This window comes from Lithobates pipiens, unplaced genomic scaffold (assembly GCF_037356315.1).
Source record: "Lithobates pipiens isolate NorthernLeopardFrog02 unplaced genomic scaffold, aLitPip1_a1.2 Scaffold_1, whole genome shotgun sequence".
Classification (NCBI taxonomy): Eukaryota; Metazoa; Chordata; class Amphibia; order Anura; family Ranidae; genus Lithobates; species Lithobates pipiens.
In genome coordinates, this window is record NW_027507685.1 from 128156298 (window position 1) to 128176253 (window position 19956).

The window sequence follows — 19956 nt, forward strand, 5'->3', positions numbered from 1 at the left end:
AGACCTGGGTGGTTTTCCAACCTGAAAAGTCCAATTATGCACACGCTGAGCCCGGACGGCCAGGGTAACACCCAGCCATGCCAATATTTCTGTTTTTAGCACCACATAGTCTTTTGCTTGGTCAGGCTCTAGGTCATAATAAGCTTTCTGCGATTCCCCAGTTAACAGAGGGGCCACCAGTCCAGCCCATTGCTCCTTAGGCCACTTTTCCCTTTCAGCAGTCCTTTCAAATGTGGTCAAAAACACCTCCGGATCATCCTCTCCAGTAATTTTTGTCAGTAAATGGCTCACACCAAAGGATGCGGTATTATTGTAACCACTTGCTTCATTGGTCTGCGGACGTTGCTGTATTAATGTCTCTATTTGCTGTTGAAAACTCTGCTCTTGCTTCTGCAACAGGTCTATAAAGCGGGCTTCAGATTGCTGCTGGGCTTGTTGCTGAGCTTCCAGACTCTGCTGGTGAGCCTTCTGCTGAGCTTCCAGACTCTGCTGCAAAGTTGCATTTGTCTGCTGCTGGGCTGCAAGGCTCTTTTGTAAACCCGCATTTGTTTGCTGCTGATTTGCATTTGCTAGAGCCAGCTGTCTCAGTATCTCCTCCATGCTGGCCTTAACAAAAAAATAAAAAAAAACTGCCAAAATTCTCCACCAACTGTGAGGGGTTAGCTCGGCAGCGGGTGTGTGTGACCCCCTGGATGGGTTCACAACACAAAATCAGGCACAGCAGACAGCGTTGTAGGTGCAAAAAAACAAAAGATGCGGTTTATTTATGCTACATGCAGTGAAACATATAACAGCCAAACAAAAATAAAACATGAAAATAAATCCTGGTCAGCTTGACCTCTAATTACACACTTAGATTCCCTGTCTAACAACTGAGTGCAGCCTTGTGCTGCACCAGTCCCTGTCTCTGTTGTAGAGGTTTGCCACACAGGCGTTAACTCACCGCACAGAACAGGTGTCACACTCCCCAGTCTAAACAACACAAAACTGGTTCCATCTCCCTAAGCATGCTGGGGTTTTTGTAGAGGTCTTAATGAGCCCACTTACTTCAGCTGGGCTCATTAACTCTGCCCCTCTAGTTGTACAAGTCTGCATAAAGCCTGAATCTAGGGCACACATATTTCCCATCCTGGATACAACCAGGTGACTTTACCTGCCTGCTGCCACAATATATATATATATATATATATTTTTTTTTTTAAGGGTTAGGGCTATTTATTATTACATTGTATTTATTTATGATTATTTTTATTTGTGTATTTAGTTTACATTTATTTATAACATAGTTACATAGTTGCATAGTAAGCGAGGTTGAAAAAAGACACAAGTCCATCCTATATTCATTTATTATTATTTGTTTTTGTTTTTTTGGGGGGGGGCGACAAACAATCCACCCTCTGGGGCACGGGCGGCAGAAAAGTCCCCTCCCCCTTGCGGGGGTCACAGGCAGCTAAACGCTCCACACTCATCCACTAGGCGTGCAGGCAGGTTGAAATTATAGTTACTACAGTAGTGAGAAAGTAGCTGGACTAGGCTGGGATAGGGTTAACCATTGCAAGCTCAGTTCCCAGGCTTTTGATCTTAGCCAGCCCACCTGTGCTATAAAAAGGGGGAGGCCAAGATCCAGGTTTTTTTCCTGTACTGGTTGGTTCTTTTCATGGAATTGGGTCTGCTGCCGAAGACAGCAGGGCTTTCGGAGAGATCCAAGTCATGGACAATGCCTAAATGGACTCACTTCACAGAGGTATGCCTGGGCAGCCAAACCACAATAGTTAGGATTAGTGCAAAGACGTTGTTCATATTAAACTATATGCTGAAACCGGTTTAGTAAAAATAGCTTTAACAGTTTTGAACCTGGCCTGAAGTTATTCAAAGAGGCGCATGTTAATTCTGGCATAACTAAAGAACCAGGGTCTGTAATGGACTACAGGGTGAGAAGTAGTGAAATGTGCAACTCGAATGTAAATTTGGACAAATTTTTGGTTACTCGGCCAAATAGATTTATCCAAATTTCAGAATAAAATTGTAAAAATTGTATTTCGTTCATTTAGTTTTGTTTATTTGTTTTATAACAAATTCCAAATTTTTGGAACGATTCGAATCAGTCAAAAAATGATCAACTAATTTGAATTCTGTGTTAAGAATAGCTGGTTGTTAAAGAGCGGGCTACCCTGCTGAGAACCAAAATATAAAACAAAAGAATGCCAGCAATAGAAAATTCTAAAGGAAAAAAATAAAAAAAGTGTGGGATTCCCTCCTCCAAACCATACCAGGCCCTTCAGGTCTATAAATGATTTTAAGAGGAACCCTATTCCAAAAAAAAAAAAAAAACTGTTGCCCACCCCCCCCCCCCCCAAATCCATACCAGACCCTTACCCGAGCATGCAGCCTGACAGGCCAGGAAAGGGGGGGGCGAGCCCCCCCCACTGAACCATATCAGGCCACATGCCTGCCCCCCCGACCCAAAGCACTTTGTCCCCATGTTGAGGGCCTCTTTCCCAAAAACCTGGGCTGTGGTTGTCTGCGGATGGGGGCTTATCGGAATCGGGAAGCCTCCTTCAACAAGATCCCAGCCCCCCTCTGTGTGAATGAGTATGGGGTACCCCTACAGATTCACCAAAAAGTGTAAAACGTAATAGGGACAGCACACAAGTTTTTGACAAGTCATTTATTAAAAAATAAAAAACAATGTCCTCCAATGAAGACCTAGCGTCAATAACACCACCCACCGCACGGTCAAACCCGAAAAAAAGAAGCCTCAGGTCTCCCTGCTGACTGCCTGCTCCTCTATTGGAGAATTTCTTAAATAGCAGCCGCCCAGCCACAAAGTAACCCCCCCAATGTGGCCTGGTATAGTTCAGAAAGGGGGGGCCCCCATTCGCCCCCCCCTTTCCCTGTCAGGTTTTATGCTCGGATAAGGGTCTGGTATGGATTTTGGGGGGACCCCATACAGTTTAATTTTGGTTTCCTGGCTCCCTCCCTAGGAGTCAGTGTTCAGTACTGGATCCGAACTCACATTGCAGAGATTCATGGCCTGGTCACGAGTTACGTGAGCAAAGGAGTTAAGTGAGAGCATGCATGGGGTCCACGCTATGTGCTTAGCGGGACCCCATTCTGTTATTGGGAGTGAGGTAACAGAAGTACACTGGACTGGTGGAGTGGGCGCAGGTTCAGCACGTCGCTCCTAATGCAACAAACAAGTTACAGTGTGTAGTGACATGGGACAAGTCACTTTTCAGAGGAGCTTTGTACTTTAACTACTGCACACAGTGAAGGATCATCTCTAAGTCAGGGAACTGCCTAATGTTAAATTGCTCACATTACCGCAGTCTCTGCCTGGTCTTGGGCTTTATTGAGCATGCTCCATGTCAAAGGTACCCCCACGTGCAGAGTAGGCCCCTCCCACAGGCGGATCAAATTTTCTTAACACATTTTATGAACTAAAGTCTACTTCATGAAGACCACATATTATCAAACAGGGGACCTTGCAAAAGTCTGACCCAGGGACCGTTGGGGAGAAAGTCCACAGGAGGGAGAAAGGAGTTCTAATGTGCCATTTATTTTTGTCAAATGTCCTGCCCAGGTCTATAGGAGACACATTACTCATCTAAGGAACCATATCAGTTGGCTTCCAATATCCATAGAGTATGGGTCGATCTCAGTATTCCCAAAGCTCAAAGTGAATCCAGAGCATGGTGTGTATGTGAGCCGCTCAGGCTGCAAGGAAGTGTCGTCCATCAGTAATCCGTCATCTCAGACACAAAAGGTCCTATTTCAACAGTTATGAATTACTAAAAAAGTTGGGGGAAATACTCATCAATAGAGACACTGACAGCCTACTCAAAAGGGGAAATGGGTATTTCCACTATATACGGCCACCGATTTGTTGTATCGGGATTTGTGATTCAAAGGTTGGAGTCTTTATGCTGTAGGGAGAATAATCCTTATCAGCCCTCTGATCAATAGACAAATACATTAGCCTACTCAGAAATAGACCTGAAAGAGTGAAAAAGGGGACTGAGGTAGACCAAGAAGAGATGGGAGAAAGGCAGGTGTCCCGGACGGAGGTTTCCCTAATGCCCACTGCTCCTGCAAGTTAGGAGAAGGGGGTAACTTTCTGTTTGATGAAAACACACCTGAAAGTGATCATGTTGGGAACCCTTCCAGCGAGGATCCAGGTTACCGTATATACTCGAGTATAGGCCGACCCGAATATAAGCCGAGGCCCCCAATTTACCCCCAAAAAACTGGAAAACTTATTGACTCGTGTATAAGCCGAGGGTGAGACATGGCTGTCCATCCCTGTGTGTCCGTCCATCCCTGTGTGTGTGTCCGTCCATCCATCCCTGTGTGTGTGTCCATCCATCCATCCATCCATCCATCCCTGTGTGTGTGTCCGTCCATCCATCCCTGTGTGTGTATCCATCCATCCATCCATCCCTGTGTGTGTGTGTGTGTGTGTGTGTGTGTGTGTGTGTGTATTCATCCATCCATCCATCCCTGTGTGTGTGTGTGTGTGTGTATCCATCCATCCATCCATCCATCCCTGTGTGTGTGTGTGTGTGTGTATCCATCCATCCATCCATCCATCCCTGTGTGTGTGTGTGTGTGTGTGTGTGTATCCATCCATCCATCCATCCCTGTGTGTGTGTGTGTGTGTGTGTGTGTGTGTGTGTGTGTGTGTGTGTGTGTGTGTGTGTGTGTGTGTGTCCGTGCAGCCTTGTGTGTGTGTCCAGCCTACCTGTGTCCCAAGCCTCCGTCCCGAGCCGCCGTCGTCCCGAGCCTCCTCTGTCCCGTGCCTCCTCTGTCCCGTGCCTCCTCTGTCCCGTGCCTCCTCTGTCCCGTGCCTCCTCTGTCCCGTGCCTCCTCTGTCCCGTGCCTCCTCCGTTCCGTGCCTCCTCCGTCCCGTGTCATGCCGATGGATCGCCGCTCTTCTCGGCGGCCATTCTACAATTCAAAAGCCGCGCCTCCGTCCTCCGCCTGTGATAGGCGGAACACTCAATTTCCCAGCAGCCTGTGTTCCGCCTATCACGGACATCCTCTCATACTCGTCCGTAGTATGAGAATGAACGGATGTCCGTGATAGGCGGAACACTGACTGCTGGGAAATTCAGTGTTCCGCCTATCACAGGCGGAGGCGGAGAAGGAGGCGCGGCTTTTGAATTTTAATGTCCGCCGTCTGTCTGCTCGATACGCTGATCGAGCAGTCAGACAGCGGTGACTCGAGTATAAGCCGAGGGGGCACTTTCAGCCTCAAAAAAGAGGCTGAAAATCTCGGCTTATACTCGAGTATATACGGTAGTTACTATGGTCAACAGGTGACAGGCAGTTTCCTGTCCCAAAATCTAACATAGCCAGGTCCAGCGGGATCCTTCAAACATTAGGCTCTTAGAAGAAGTTGTTCACTAGGGTCCACGGTGACTACTCTCTTTGCAGAAGGATGTTTGGGTGTCCCACAATGGGGGTGCCAGGAAAAGGCACTAGGCCAGACACAGGAATCAATGCTCTGAGATAAGATAATGTTGCACACACAAAAACAAAATAAAAAATCGTGCTGCAAGCAAGTGCAAATTCAAATCTACAAATCAACACCTAAAATTAAAAAAAAAAAACAACATGCTGTGTTAAACATACATACAAAATCATGTAAAAATAAACATAATTCTGTGTACTAACAATAGGGCCCCTTTCAAACTGAAGACGATCAGGTCCGCCTGTCAGTTTTTCAAGCGGACCCAATCAGACCATCCATAGCTCTCTACTGAGCAGTGGATCTCAGTGGACATGTGTCTGCTGACGCCCGCTGGCATCCAATCCAGCCCACTAGGTTACCCACCTGTCCAGCAGATCGGACCGGACGACAGTCGGATGGAAATGGAAGTCATTCCAAGACCTGTGGGATCATTTGTTAAAGGTCACCACATCCGATTTGTAGAAAAAGCACAAGAAACCCCCAACGATGGGTGGGACTTTGAAATTGACCAGAAACAATAAATTGTATCAAAAAATAGAAGTTTATTACAAAAGCATATATTGAATAAGAAAACTTAAGTCATCAAAGCCAAAAGAGTACAGCAGTGTATATACATTTAAATGGATTACAGTTTATATACAGACATGTATAGGCTTATTTGATGAACCCAATAAGCCTATATGTGTCTGTATACACACTCTAATCCATCAATGGGGGTTTCATGTGTTTTTTCCATAGAGAAGAGCAGGCTGTGTCTATGTCCAATCTGCATAGCGGAGCGGAGATGGACCTGTCACCTGCCTGCTCAGCGGGGATCAGTGTAGAGATGCCTCACTGAGCAGGCTGCTCCTTCAGCAAGGGACCTAAAAGTGAATCAAGTTCACAACTGTATCAAACTTATCAACAGTGTTCATAAGGTCCATGGAAAACAAATGTCCCCAAGACAATGAGGAATCTGCGACTACATGTGTGCCATTCATTTTGTTACAAAACAAAATTCTCTAAAAATATTTCAGATGTATCCAAATTTCAATCACAATATTAACTAATTTCAACATATCGGAAATAAATTATAACAAAATGAATTATCTGAATTTGAGTTTAAAAATGAATTTGAAATGGAAAGTGGGTTTTTTCCCCAGATTCTTTTTTGGCCTTGGGACTGACCCTGAGGTTTACCTCATGAACCGGACGGTGGAGGCCATCGTGACTGCCTGGAGGCTGATGCCCCCTGGCACTGGAGAGGAAGCACGTTTAAAAGAAAAATGCTTAAACTTCTTCTTAACCGGTAAAAAGGAACTTTTCCCATTAGAAAGTCTTTGGATATACTTATCCAGATTGTCTCCAAACAACCGTTCACCATGAAAAGGGAAACTGGCCAAGAGCTTTTTTGCATGGCGCTTCGGCTGACCAATTTTTCAACCATAGGATTCTATGCACATGTACCAGCCCTAGCATGAGCGGTGAGGCCTGGAGAATAGAATCTTTCATAGCGTCTATTGTAAAACACAATGCATCTGATATCCCTGACAAATCATGGGCCTGCTGATCAGGGATAACTTTGATAAACTGGTCCTTTAAGGACTGAGATACTCTGATCGCTGCCAGCGCAGGTTGAACGACTGAACCTGCAAGCAAAATATAGTTTTTAAAAAGGAACTCCAACTTCTTATCGGTTGGATCCTTTAGCATATGAGCATTGTCTACTGGACAAGTCAGGTTTTTATTTACAGAGGATATAGCAATGTCAATAGGACCTTCCTCCATAGGATAAAGTATTGAAAACTTTTTTGGAGGAAAAAACTGTTTATCTGGGTGCTCCCACTCGGAATACATTAGCTTCCTTAGCCATGAATGGATAGGAAAAGAATGAACAGATTGGGGAGGATTTAGTGAACCTAAACCAGAAGTGGGCTCATTGACTGACTGCATTATTGGCAGTAAAAATGTGGAGCGGACCAATTCAGTGAGAGACTGTACCAACAATTTTTCCTGCGAACCTGATACTTCCGTATCAGGTTCTTCGGAAGGGGAGACTTCTGCCTCTTCCTGGTCCTTTGAAAGAAATTTGTCATCTCTCGCTCCTTGTTCCTCAGCAAGAGGATTCTGAGCGATCAGGGGAAGGGCGTGGTAGTACAATAAACTTTATTATTTGTACTCTAATCGATAAAATAAAGTGCAGAGGGTTGGTGATCTCACTGAGCACAAGAAAAACAAACAGATTTAAGTGTGAACTTTCCCTAAGGAACCTACATTTCTGTCTCTACACCCCAAAACCTACTTTAGGGTGCTGCAGGGTTCTTTGATAGAACTTCAGCACTGCACATATGAGTATTACATTGACACGGCAGAGCCTGCAGACATGAAGAGCTAGAAAAGTCTAAATTCTCAACAAAAAAAAAAGACAACTTGTGGTTACGTAGCACCATACAGCAAGCGGCTGTAATATTCTCGCATGCAAACTAGGGGGGCAGCGCCCATGTGCCCCTAATGGGCTGACCGCCCCTGCCTCTACAGCTTTTCTTTGATGTCCAGTGGGAACACTCATATAGGGAATAATTGATGGTTCACCGACAAATCATCCATGTAAGATGAATGAATGAATGAAACTCCCATAGTTTGAAACCGTAAAATTTATTAGCAATAAAAAGATAACTACTTACATAGAGGCAGTTAAAAACAAGCAAATATGCAATGTATATCTGTCCCAGGATTCAAACTGACAGCCTTGTGGGATCAGCAGGCCTGGTAATGCGACGAGCATGGACTCCACCCAACGTGTTTAGTGAAAGATCATGTCATCTGTTTTTTTTTCCATATATATGGAACACTTAATCCCTCACATTCTCCTTGGAGAGATCCACTAGTTTCACAATTCGACTAGATCACTTCTAATTGGACTGTAATGTAGCACCCTGTATCTTAGGCAGGGAGCTCCTCACAAATTTACTTGCCAGGAGTAGTTATCCTGATTGATTGATAGAGATCCATTGATGTCTCCCTAAGTTTGGCTTTGTTGCACTTTTCTCTTCTACCACTAGGTGGCTGGGTACTAGATACGAGAAGGGCAACCCAAGGTCAGGTTATGGGTATATGGGGCATCTCAGCCAATGGGCAGGGGTTTTCTTTAATCCCTTGGCCTGCTAGGAGCACCTATATATTTGGATGGAGTCAGGTGATCTACGTTCTGTGCAATCTGGGCAGCTGTCTGAGTGGATGTGTGTCATACGCCCGGGCTGCTAGGCCAGAGATTGGGCCTATACCAGGGCATCTGGCTACCAGACTGTGTGAGGGCCTATCCAGAATTAAGAGGGCAGCACAGGGTTGGGACTGCGGCTTGCAGTCCAACTATAAGTGACGGTTCTGCTGGCTAAGAAGTGCGCCAAACTAAGTGTAGTATATAAGGTAGATTACATTTAATCTGATAAAATCACACAGCCAATTGGCTACTCACAAAAGGACATTGTAGTCAGGCATAAAATGTTAAGGAGGGAGGGTAATCACAGCCACTTCTATCCGGAGGAGCAGAGATGATAAACAGCTGGAACGGCCATTCAAGATGTTCAGCAGCAGAGGCTGCGGTGTAGCAGCCTAGGTTTTGTAGAAAACGCTGCCTCGTGGATGTCCAGATGATGGCAATAGGCAGTATCAGTGCCTTCTAACGTCCGGAGAGTCTGAGAACCCGGAACCGGAAGTGCGTTCCAGCGTGGAACGCAAGCTCCGTATACCGGAAGTGGCGTGTCGGCCAATCAGAAGACGCGTTTCACAATATCCATTGTTTCCTCAGTTCTAAAGGCCAGAGCAGCAGGGGAAGCATTTATATAGAGAGCAGGATTGTTTCACACAGCAGATTGATAAATAGACATTTTCATATTTTTTTATATATATTATATGTATTTTTTATTTTATTTTATATATATATATTTTTTTTCATATATATATATTTTTTTATACATACTCTTTTCATTCATTTTTTTTTTATTATTATTTTTTCTTCTTTATTATTATCTTTATTATTATTATTATTTCTATCATTTCTCATTATTATTATTTTTTACATTATTTTTTTACATTCTATATTTTTTACCTATTCCCTGTTTGTTCATTTCAATTGAATCTGTTTCCCCTTCTATTCATTTTTTCTTTTAATAATTTTTTCTATCTAATCCCTATTTTGTATTCTGGCTATTAATTCAGCTCATTTGCCATGCAATTATGTCTATTTATCAATCTGCTGTGTGAAACAATCCTGCTCTCTATATAAATGCTTCCCCTGCTGCTCTGGCCTTTAGAACTGAGGAAACAATGGATATTGTGAAACGCGTCTTCTGATTGGCCGACACGCCACTTCCGGTATACGGAGCTTGCGTTCCACGCTGGAACGCACTTCCGGTTCCGGGTTCTCGGACTCTCCGGACGTTAGAAGGCACTGATACTGCCTATTGCCATCATCTGGACATCCACGAGGCAGCGTTTTCTACAAAACCTAGGCCGCTCCAGCTGTTTATCATCTCTGCTCCTCCGGATAGAAGTGGCTGTGATTACCCTCCCTCCTTAAAGGGGTTGTAAAGTAAAAATTTTTATTTTTTTAAAATAACAAACATGTCATACTTACCTCCACTGTGCAGCTTGTTTTGCACAGAGTGGCCCCGAACCTGCTCTTCTGGGGTCCCTCGGCGGCTGTCTCTGCTTCCTCCCGCAGGTGCTTCTCACGTTAATGCGAGCTCCCTCGCATTGGTGAGAAGCACTGCGGGCGCGCTCCCGTGATACAGCCGGCGGCTATAGCCGCTCGCTGTATCACAAGGCCCCGCCCCCCGGCGCGCTGCGTCATTGGATGTGATTGACAGCAGCGCGAGCCAATGGCTGCGCTGCTTTCAATCCATCCCCTCCAGCCAATCAGCGGCCAGGCTGAGCGGCGAAGAGGACGGCGGGGGCGAGCGCAGGATTTTCGAGGGGGTCAGGTAAGTAAAACGGGGGGACTGGGGGCGCCGGCAGTGTGAGATGTTTTTTCACCTTAATGCATAGAATGCATTAAGGTGAAAAAACATTTACAGTGGTGTGAAAAAGTGTTTGCCCCCTTCCTCATTTCCTGTTCCTTTGCATGTTTGTCACACTTAAGTGTTTCGGAACATCAAACCAATTTAAACAATAGTCAAGGACAACACAAGTAAACACAAAATGCAATTTGTAAATGAAGGTGTTTATTATTAAAGGTGAAAAAAAATCCAAACCATCATGGCCCTGTGTGAAAAAGTGATTGCCCCCTAAACCTAATAACTGGTTGGGCCACCCTTAGCAGCAACAACTGCAAACAAGCGTTTGCGATAACGTGCAATGAGGCTTTTACAGCGTCCTGGAGGAATTTTGGCCCACTCATCTTTGCAGAATTGTCCTAATTCAGTTACATTAGAGGGTTTTCGAGCACGAACGGCCTTTTTAAGGTCAAACCACAACATCTCAATAGGATTCAGGTCAGGACTTTGGCTAGGCCACTCCAAAGTCTTCATTTTGTTTTTCTTCAGCCATTCGGTGGTGGACTTGCTGGTGTGTTTAGGATCATTGTCCTGCTGCAGAACCCAAGTTCGTTTCAGCTTGAGTACACGAACAGATGGTCGGACATTCTCCTTCAGGATCTCTTGGTAGACAGCAGAATTCATAGTTCCTTTTATCACGGCAAGTCTTCCAGGTCCTGAAGCAGCAAAACAGCCCCAGACCATCACACTACCACCACCATATTTTACTGTTGGTATAATGTTCTTTTTATGAAATGCAGTGTTCCTTCTACGCCAGATATACTTGGACACACACCTTCCAAAGAGTTCCACTTTTGTCTCATCGGTCCACAGAATGTTGTCCCAAAAGTCTTGGGGATCATCAAGATGTGTTGTGGAGAAATTGAGACGAGCTTTGATGTTCTTTTTGCTCAGCAGTGGTTTTCTCCTTGGAACTCTGCCATGCAGGCCATTTTTGCCCAGTCTTTTCCTGATGGTGGAGGCATGAACGCTGACCTTAACTGAGGCAAATGAGGCCTGCAGTTCCTTGGACGTTGTTGTGGGATCTTTTGTGACCTCTTGGATGAGTCGTCACTGCGCTCTTGGGGTAATTTTGGGCGGCCGGACACTCCTGGGAAGGTTCACCACTGTTCCATGTCTTCGCCATTTGTGGATAATGGCTCTCACTGTGGTTCGCTGGATTCCCAAAGCTTTGGAAATGGCTTTATAACCCTTTCCAGACTGATAGATCTCAATTACTTTCTTTCTCAATTGTTCCTGAATTTCTTTGGGTCTCGGCATGATGTGTAGCTTTTAAGGATCTTCTGGTGGACCTTACTGTGTCAAGCAGCTCCTTTTTAAGTGATGCCTTGATTGTGAACAGGTGTGGCAATAATCAGGCCTGGGTGTGGCTAGAGAAATTGAACTCAGGTGTGGACAACCACAGTTATAGTATGTTTTAACAAGGGGGGCAATCACTTTTTCACACAGGGCCATGATGGTTTGGATTTTTTTTCACCTTTAATAATAAACACCTTCATTTACAAATTGCATTTTGTGTTTACTTGTGTTGTCCTTGACTATTGTTTAAATTGGTTTGATTTTCCCGAAACACTTAAGTGTGACAAACATGCAAAGGAACAGGAAATGAGGAAGGGGGCAAACACTTTTTCACACCACTGTACCTTTACAACCCCTTTAACATTTTATGCCTGACTACAATGTCCTTTTGTGAGTAGCCAATTGGCTGTGTGATTTTATCAGATTAAATGTAATCTACCTTATATACTACACTTAGTTTGGCGCACTTCTTGTCTTTTCTACATTATATTTCCTAGAGAGTTGTGCTTCTCCTCTCAAGACAGTTGCTGCCACTGGTGTTAAGAGTTTGAACTTTTATGGACCATACTTAAGGAACTTTGTGGACATTATCTGTGTTTTTTTATTTTTTATTTTTTTTGCATGTGTACATATATATATGTGCATGTGTGTGTATATATATATATATATATATATATATATATAATTTTTATTTCCCTTGATCCCATTTTCTTCCCCCCCCCTCTTCTTTCCCCCTTCCCTCCCTTCCCCCCCCCCCCGTTAGTATAGAGGTTTTTGGACGGTGTTTGATCTTTGCGCCATCTTATTACTATTTCTTGGTTCTGCTGGCTGAAGAACCTGTCGTGGTTGGAGGTAGAAGATGAGCTGATGCCACTAAGGGACCACCCTCCTTTACCACAGTGAGTAACTGAAGCAAGTACAGGAGCAGTATTCTCACCGAATGGGCACGGTGGCGAATCAGGGAACTTCAGGCAGTGATCAAGTCAGGGACCCAGCCAGCAGAGGTGACGCTTGCAGAGCAACCTTGTGCAGGGCCGGTGCTAGACTATTTTGCACCCTAGGCAAGACCAGCTACTTGCGCCCCCCCCCCCAAAAAAAAAAAAAAAAAAAAAACATACCCTGCATGGCTTTGTGAAGTGTCATTAAATAATAGCACAACACACTCTTTGATCACAGATCCCAGTGTGTATTGTGTGACAATCTGTCAGTTTTAATTATTTCACTGTGAACACCAGGGCCAATTGCAAGTGCGACTGCTCAGCCTGGATTACGAGCATCATGGGCCTGGTGCTGAAGATTTTGGTGGGCTCTGGATTATGAAGCCCCTTGCCCTGAATTATACATTACATTTTTCTTTACAGGCCCGCCTTAACCATCACTTGTGCCTAGGCATGCCTTTCATCCCCACCCACTGCATCTGGGACCCCTTTCTTCATCATCTACTGTGCCTGCAGCCTCTCTTGCTTTACCACCCACTGCGCCCACAGCCCTCTTCCCTCACCACCCAACATACCTATAGCCCCCCTTGATTGCAGAAATACTACAGGAGAGGGTCAGAGACTGCCGACAGGGTACAGGAGAGGGTCAAAGACTGCAAAACGTGCTACAGGAGAGGGTCAGAGACTGCCGACAGAGTACAGGAGAGGGTCAGAGACTGCGGACAGGGTACAGGAGAGGGTCAGAGACTGCCAACAGGGTACAGAAGAGGGTCAGAGACTGCGGACAGGGTACAGAAGAGGGTCAGAGACTGCGGACAGGGTACAGAAGAGGGTCAGAGACTGCGGACAGGGTACAGAAGAGGGTCAGAGACTGCCGACAGGGTACAGGAGAGGGTCAGAGACTGCCGACAGGGTACAGGAGAGGGTCAGAGACTGCCGACGCGGTACAGAAGAGGGTCAGAGACTGCCGACAGGGTACAGAAGAGGGTCAGAGACTGCCGACAGGGTACAGGAGAGGGTCAGGGACTGCCGACAGGGTACAGGAGAGGGTCAGAGACTGCCGACAGGGTACAGAAGAGGGTCAGAGACTGCCGACAGGGTACAGGAGAGGGTCAGGGACTGCGGACAGGGTACAGGAGAGGGTCAGAGACTGCAGACAGGGTACAGAAGAGGGTCAGAGACTGGGGACATAGTACAAGCGTTTCCTAGGCTAGCAGTGACCAGTGTGGAAAAACATTGATCACTGCACAAACAGGAGTTTACAAGATATAACAATGTGCCAAAAAAACAAAAAAAACTAACAGTCATTTCTCAAGCACAGGAGGACAGTAAATGGTTAACAGGTCTGAGACGCTCCCAGCCTGACCAACCTAATTCCTTCAAAGATAAATAAAAGGTCAAACAAATCATGGATCGACACATATAGCTATAGAAACAGCAGTCATTGCAGGTCTTGCAGAAGTCTAATCAGCATTCTCCTGTCCTGTGTTCAGTGTAAATAAATAAAACCACAGATAAGCAGCTTGAGAAGACAAGGGGAAGTCATCCCTCAGTGTGATCTCTGCATATCCTAAACACAGCACAGGAGAAGGAGAACACTGATACGTTTCTGCAGCCAGCATTGGGACAAGTTTTATCTCATACCTTCCCCATGCTCAGGTATGTCGGGTCCTCTCCATCCCTCCCTGCTCTGACCAACATCTTCTGGTCAAATGTGGCGGGCTGGACAATACGATTGGCTAAGGAGTTAGTGGGAGGCGGAGCAACTCAGCAGTCACGCCCTCCCACTCAGAAGAGGAGCGCTATTGGCTCCCTGCCTTGTTACACAGACGTCCCTCTCCCTCCAGCATTGTGAAATCCTGGGAGGGAGAGGGGAGAAGCTGCACACCACAGCGCTCGGCTACCACCCTCCCGCCGCACTGAACTCCTTGCTCTCCGGGTCCCCTGTCAGTGGCTCTGCCGGGAGCTTGGGGGTGGGAGAGGAGGAAGAAAGGGGAGGCAAGGGTCGGCTGCGCCCCTAGGCGGCAGTGCGCCCTAGGCGGCTGCCTAATCCGCCTAGTGGGTGCACCGGCCCTGACCTTGTGTGTCAAAGCAGGGACCGAGCCGGTTAGCAGGGGTGAAGCTTGAGAAGTATCTGGAGTGCCAAGCTAGGGACCCAGCAGGGAAGTGTGGGTGACACTTGAGGGAGATACCACCGCAAAGATTGGAGGAGCTAAAGGGATTCAGAGTCAGTGAATTAGTGAGATAATGGGAGCTCAGTTGTTGAAGAACTATAAGAAGCAGTTGTAGTGAAGCTGAAGGAACTGTAACGTTTGAGTTAGGAACTGTTAAAGACAGATGCCATAGGAGACAACATTCCTGCATGTGCAGATGTGGCGCCTTGCTGGGACCTTTCCCTGCAGAGCTGTCCTATTGAAGTCGCGGAGACTGCCAATTGAATATACAACTACTTAAGGGTGTCCTGGCCCTAACCCTCTTTCCCCCAAAAATACAGAGGACTGTTAAGAGAAATAAACCTCTTTTACATCCAAGAAGTGTCTGGCGCCCAATGACTTTCACTATCTTTGCACCTACTATGCCTCACAACCCACTACATATTGAAGGATGTCAGCTATCTTTGGCCTTAGAGGTCCTCATTAGACTGGAAGAGGCTAAAGACTTTGCTACAGTAACATTTACGGGACTTTTTTTGCAATTTTAGCACGGCAATTTTTTTCCGATATGCTGTTTACAATCTTATCCGTATTTTTTGCCAGCGACTTTATCCGTGCAATGACTTTGAAATTCAACTACAATGTTATAAGAAGGCAGGAAAAAAACACAGTAGGAAACAATTTCATGAAAAATAGATTACAGGACCATTAAAGTGATACTAAAATCTTGTTTTTTTTTCTTAAAAAAACAAAAATGTCAAACTTACCTGCCCTGTGTAAGGGTTTTGCCCAGAGCAGCCTGGATCCTCCTCTTGTCGGGTCAGTGCTCCTGGAACCTCCCTCCTATTGTGTGCCCCCACAGCAAGCAGCTTGCTGTGGGGGCACCCAAACCTAGCCGCAGCTCCCTGCTCAGATACTGAGTGGTGGTTCGGCCCTACCCCTTTCTCTCCTGATTAGCTAACTGACTTTGATTGACAGCAACGGGAGCCAATGGCACCACTGCTGTGTCTCAGCCAATCAAGAGGGAGAGTCCCGGATGGCTGAGGCACTCGTGTACATCACTGGATAGAGATGAGGCTCGGGTTTGTATTTGGAGGGGCTGCTACATACACCATGCAAAAAACTTGCCGTTACAACCACTTTGAATAGTGGATGTATAGAGATTATTTTTAGAGAATAGGGATATCGTTTAGGCCCTCTGATTCCTCCTGTATTAAATTTTACTGTAACTGTACTGTCTGCCCTCACGTTGTAAAGCATTGCGCAAACTGCTGGGGCTATAAAAAATCCTGTATAATAATAAAAGTAATACTAATAATGTCATGGTCTAAAGTTGTGTGTTTTGTGTAGTGAGAATCCTCTTTGTCACATCTGACAATTTCCAGAGATTTTTGAATGTGGTATTTGTACAGTCTCACATAGTTACCGGAAATTATGCAATGTACTCCGTATGTGGAAATATCTTTGCAGCAGTGAATGCAGTCGTATACATTAACCTCCTCCTTCTGGTCATCGGTGTACGCATTTTCTGAAACATGATCCTGCTTGGGGGGGAACCTTTGGCTGGGTGGAGGAGAGATTGCTTTAATGCCCATATATACATTGCAGCTGTTATGCAATCTCAATTCAAATGTAATCATTAGTTTGTTCGCTGCTGCCACAAGTAGATTTTTTTTGTAGCTGATGCCCTTTATTAAGCAGCAACATATACCACAGCAATGTACATCAATAAAAGGGTGCAAGTAACAAATAGAAAAAAAAAAAAAAGACATAAGAAAGCTCCGACCAGAATTAAATGGTCTTGGCAATAATTTCTTGTCCTTTTCCATCCAAAAATGTTTTATTGATTAGACAGAAAAACATTAATCGGTGCTGATAAAACAAATTTAATTAAAGTTCCGTGATCAACAGTCTAATTGTGATAGTGTCTCATCCACAACAAGGCCACATATGTCGCTTTTGTAGAATGGTGGGATTGTAGTAACTGGATCCGAAGGGGAAATCTGACAAATGTGCTTTTTGTAGCAGCTGCTCTGAGATTTGGGATCCAATGAGAGAGATCTGATCTAGTTATTTGCATGTATAGGCTACATCTATAAGATGCTGGCAAAGCTTACAATACAAACAAGTCACATCACAAAGTTAACAGCAAGACAACGGCGCAGATAGGATAGAAAAGTTTGCTGGTTTGACACCCATGAGGATACAACAGGCAACACTCAACAGCAACATACAAACTTGTATATAAATAAGTCCCACTTACTGAACCGTATGGAATCTCCTGCCTCTGGGCTCCTGGGTGTCCCCAGCAGTCTGATGAGTGCAATGTTACAGTGGGAGGAGAAGGAGCCAAATCTCTAACACTCCTCCTTCCTGGCTGTAGGATATTAGACTTCCAAGAGAGGCACTGCGAGCAGGGTGCAGCCCATTACAGACCGCAGCAGAAGAATGGCATTTCTGCAGCTACAGGGGAACTACATATCCCAGCAGACGCAGAGCTCAGGGATTACAAGCCCAATCATTTCTTAATAGTAGCAGACTTCCATTTAAATAGAAAGCTTGGTGAAATTTCAGTGCACACATATTTGGAGATTACATTTTTTTTTTTATAGGACTTACATTTTTGTAAGCTTGCGTTGCCATATTTTTATTACAAAGTTAAAGTCAAATTGTATAAACTGGGGAAGAATAAAAGCAGTTTCACCCATTTTTTTAAACGTCCCCTGATCAGAATGCCCAAAGTACAGTGGAAAATGGATATTATCGCTTTTTTTTTTTAATTCTTGATAAATACCTTATTTTAATGCAATTTGCGGGCACTTCTGGTCCCAGCCGCGTGTGCCATTATGTCATCAGGCGATTCCCTTGGACTCCTGGAATATTGGCGTCATCTATGCCAGGAGTCTTCAGGTAGCCCAATCGTGAAATCTCGCGGTATTTTGAGACAGGAAATGACGCAATCGGGAAGAGTTAGGCGCGGGGTTCTCTGTTGAGTTTGCCATAACAAAGCCAATGCCACAGTTGCTAAGGCAACCTGTAATTAACAAAGTGCGCCACACAGTGTCATTGTTGCTTAGGTGTGAGATTGTGAGGTGCATGCTGGGTACCCAGCTGCACCGAGTACCATGAAATACACAGGAGCGGGCTTGAGATGCCCACATCCTTGATGGCTGCTGCCTGCTTTCAAGATCAAGTAAGAGATTACTTGATTACAAGTAAAAACTATGAAGACAGTTAACACAATATCCAAATTAGATACATACAGTGCCTTGAAAAAGTAGTCATACCCCTTGAAATTAATTAAAGGGATTGTAAAAGTAAAATTTTTAATTTTTTTAAAATAACAAACATGTCATACTTACCTCCACTGTGCAGCTCGTTTTGCACAGAGTGGCCCCGAACCTGCTCTTCTGGGGTCCCTCGGCGGCTGTCTCTGCTTCCTCCCACAGGTGCTTCTCACGTTCATGCGAGCTCCCTCGCATTGGTGAGAAGCACCTGCGGGCGCGCTCCCGTGATACAGCCGGCGGCTATAGCCGCTCGCTGTATCACAAGGCCCCGCCCCCGGCGCGCTGCGTCATTGGATGTGATTGACAGCAGCGCGAGCCAATGGCTGCGCTGCTTTCAATCCATCCACTCCAGCCAATCAGCGGCCAGGCTGAGCGGCGAAGAGGACGGCGGGGGCGAGCGCGGGATTTTCGAGGGGTCAGGTAAGTAAAACGGGGGGACTGGGGGCGCCGGCAGTGTGAGATGTTTTTTCACCTTAATGCATAGAATGCATTAAGGTGAAAAAACATTTACCTTTACAACCCCTTTAACCCAAAACATAAATGCAATTTATTGGAATTTTGTGATAGACCAACACAAAGTGGCACATAATTGTGATGTGAAAGCAAAATGATATATGGGTTTTTAAACTTTTTTACAAATAAAATATGTGAAAAATGTGGCATGCCTTTGTATCCAGCCCCCTTTACTCTGACACCCCTAACCAAAATCCAATTGCCTTCAGAAGTCACCCAATTAGTAAACAGAGTTCACTTGTGTGTAATTTAATCTCACTATAAATAAAGCTGTTCTGTGAAGCCCTCAGAGGTTTGTTAGAGAACCTTAGTGAACAAACAGCATAATGAAGACCAAGGAACACATCAGACAGGTCAGGGATAAAGTTGTGGAGAAGTTTAAAGCAGGGTTAGGTTATAAAAAAAATATCCCAAGCTTTGAACATCTTACGTAGCACTGTTCGATTCATCATCCGAAAATGGAAAGAGTATGGCACAACTGCAAACCTACCAAGACATGGCCGTCCACTTAAACTGACATGCCGGACAAGAAGATCACGCCACAAATCTGGCCTTTATGGAAGAGAGGCAAGAAGAAAGTCATAAGAAGTCCCGTTTGCAGTTTGTGAGAAGCCATGTGGGGGACACAGCAAACATGTGGAAGAAGGTGCTCTGGTCAGATGAACTTTTTGGCCTAAAAGCAAAGCGCTATGTGTGGCGGAAAACTAACACTGCACATCACCCTGAACACACCACCCCCCTCGTGAGCAGCATCATGTTGTGGGGAAGCTTTTCTTCAGCAGGGAGAGGGAAGCTGGTTAAAGTTGATTGGAAGATGGATGGAGCCAAATACAGGACAATCTTAGAAGAAAACCTGTAAGCCCTTGTCGTGTCGGAGAATCCGTCGGAATGTGTCCTATCGGACCGTGTTGTCGGATAATCTGACTGTGTGTGGTATGCATCGGACTGATTCCATCGGACCCAATTTTCCAACATGTTGGAAATATTTCCCGATCAACTGGTTAGATCGGACATACTCCGATCATGTGTAGATAATTTTGATCGGACCAAGTGCCACGCATGCTCAGATCAAATTCCTACATCAAAGCTATTGGCTACTAGCCTGAACGTAGTCCCATCGTAACGAAATTACGTCATCACGTTCTGAAAGATCAGATTTTTCGACAACTTAGTCCGACCGTGTGTATGCAACAGTTTTCGGACAAGATCCGACGGACAAAATCCGACGGGCAAAATCCGACGGATTTGGTTGTGGAAATC

At 45.2% G+C, this 19956-nt stretch overlaps 1 protein-coding gene across 3 annotated transcripts in view; it reads right to left on the bottom strand.

The window, feature by feature from the left end:
- The window catches only part of LOC143974777 (catechol O-methyltransferase A-like), a 47079-nt gene extending 29755 nt beyond the window's left edge, over window positions 1–17324 (bottom strand). For 2 of the 3 annotated variants that reach the window (XM_077476527.1, XM_077476511.1), the window contains exon 1: window positions 17160–17324. The gene's annotated coding sequence lies outside the window, so the exon portion shown is untranslated. Of the gene's footprint in view, window positions 1–16322; window positions 16460–17159 lie in introns of all 3 variants that reach the window. The other variant, XM_077476519.1, reaches the window with a different exon arrangement.
- Between the last annotated feature and the right edge of the window lie 2632 nt (window positions 17325–19956).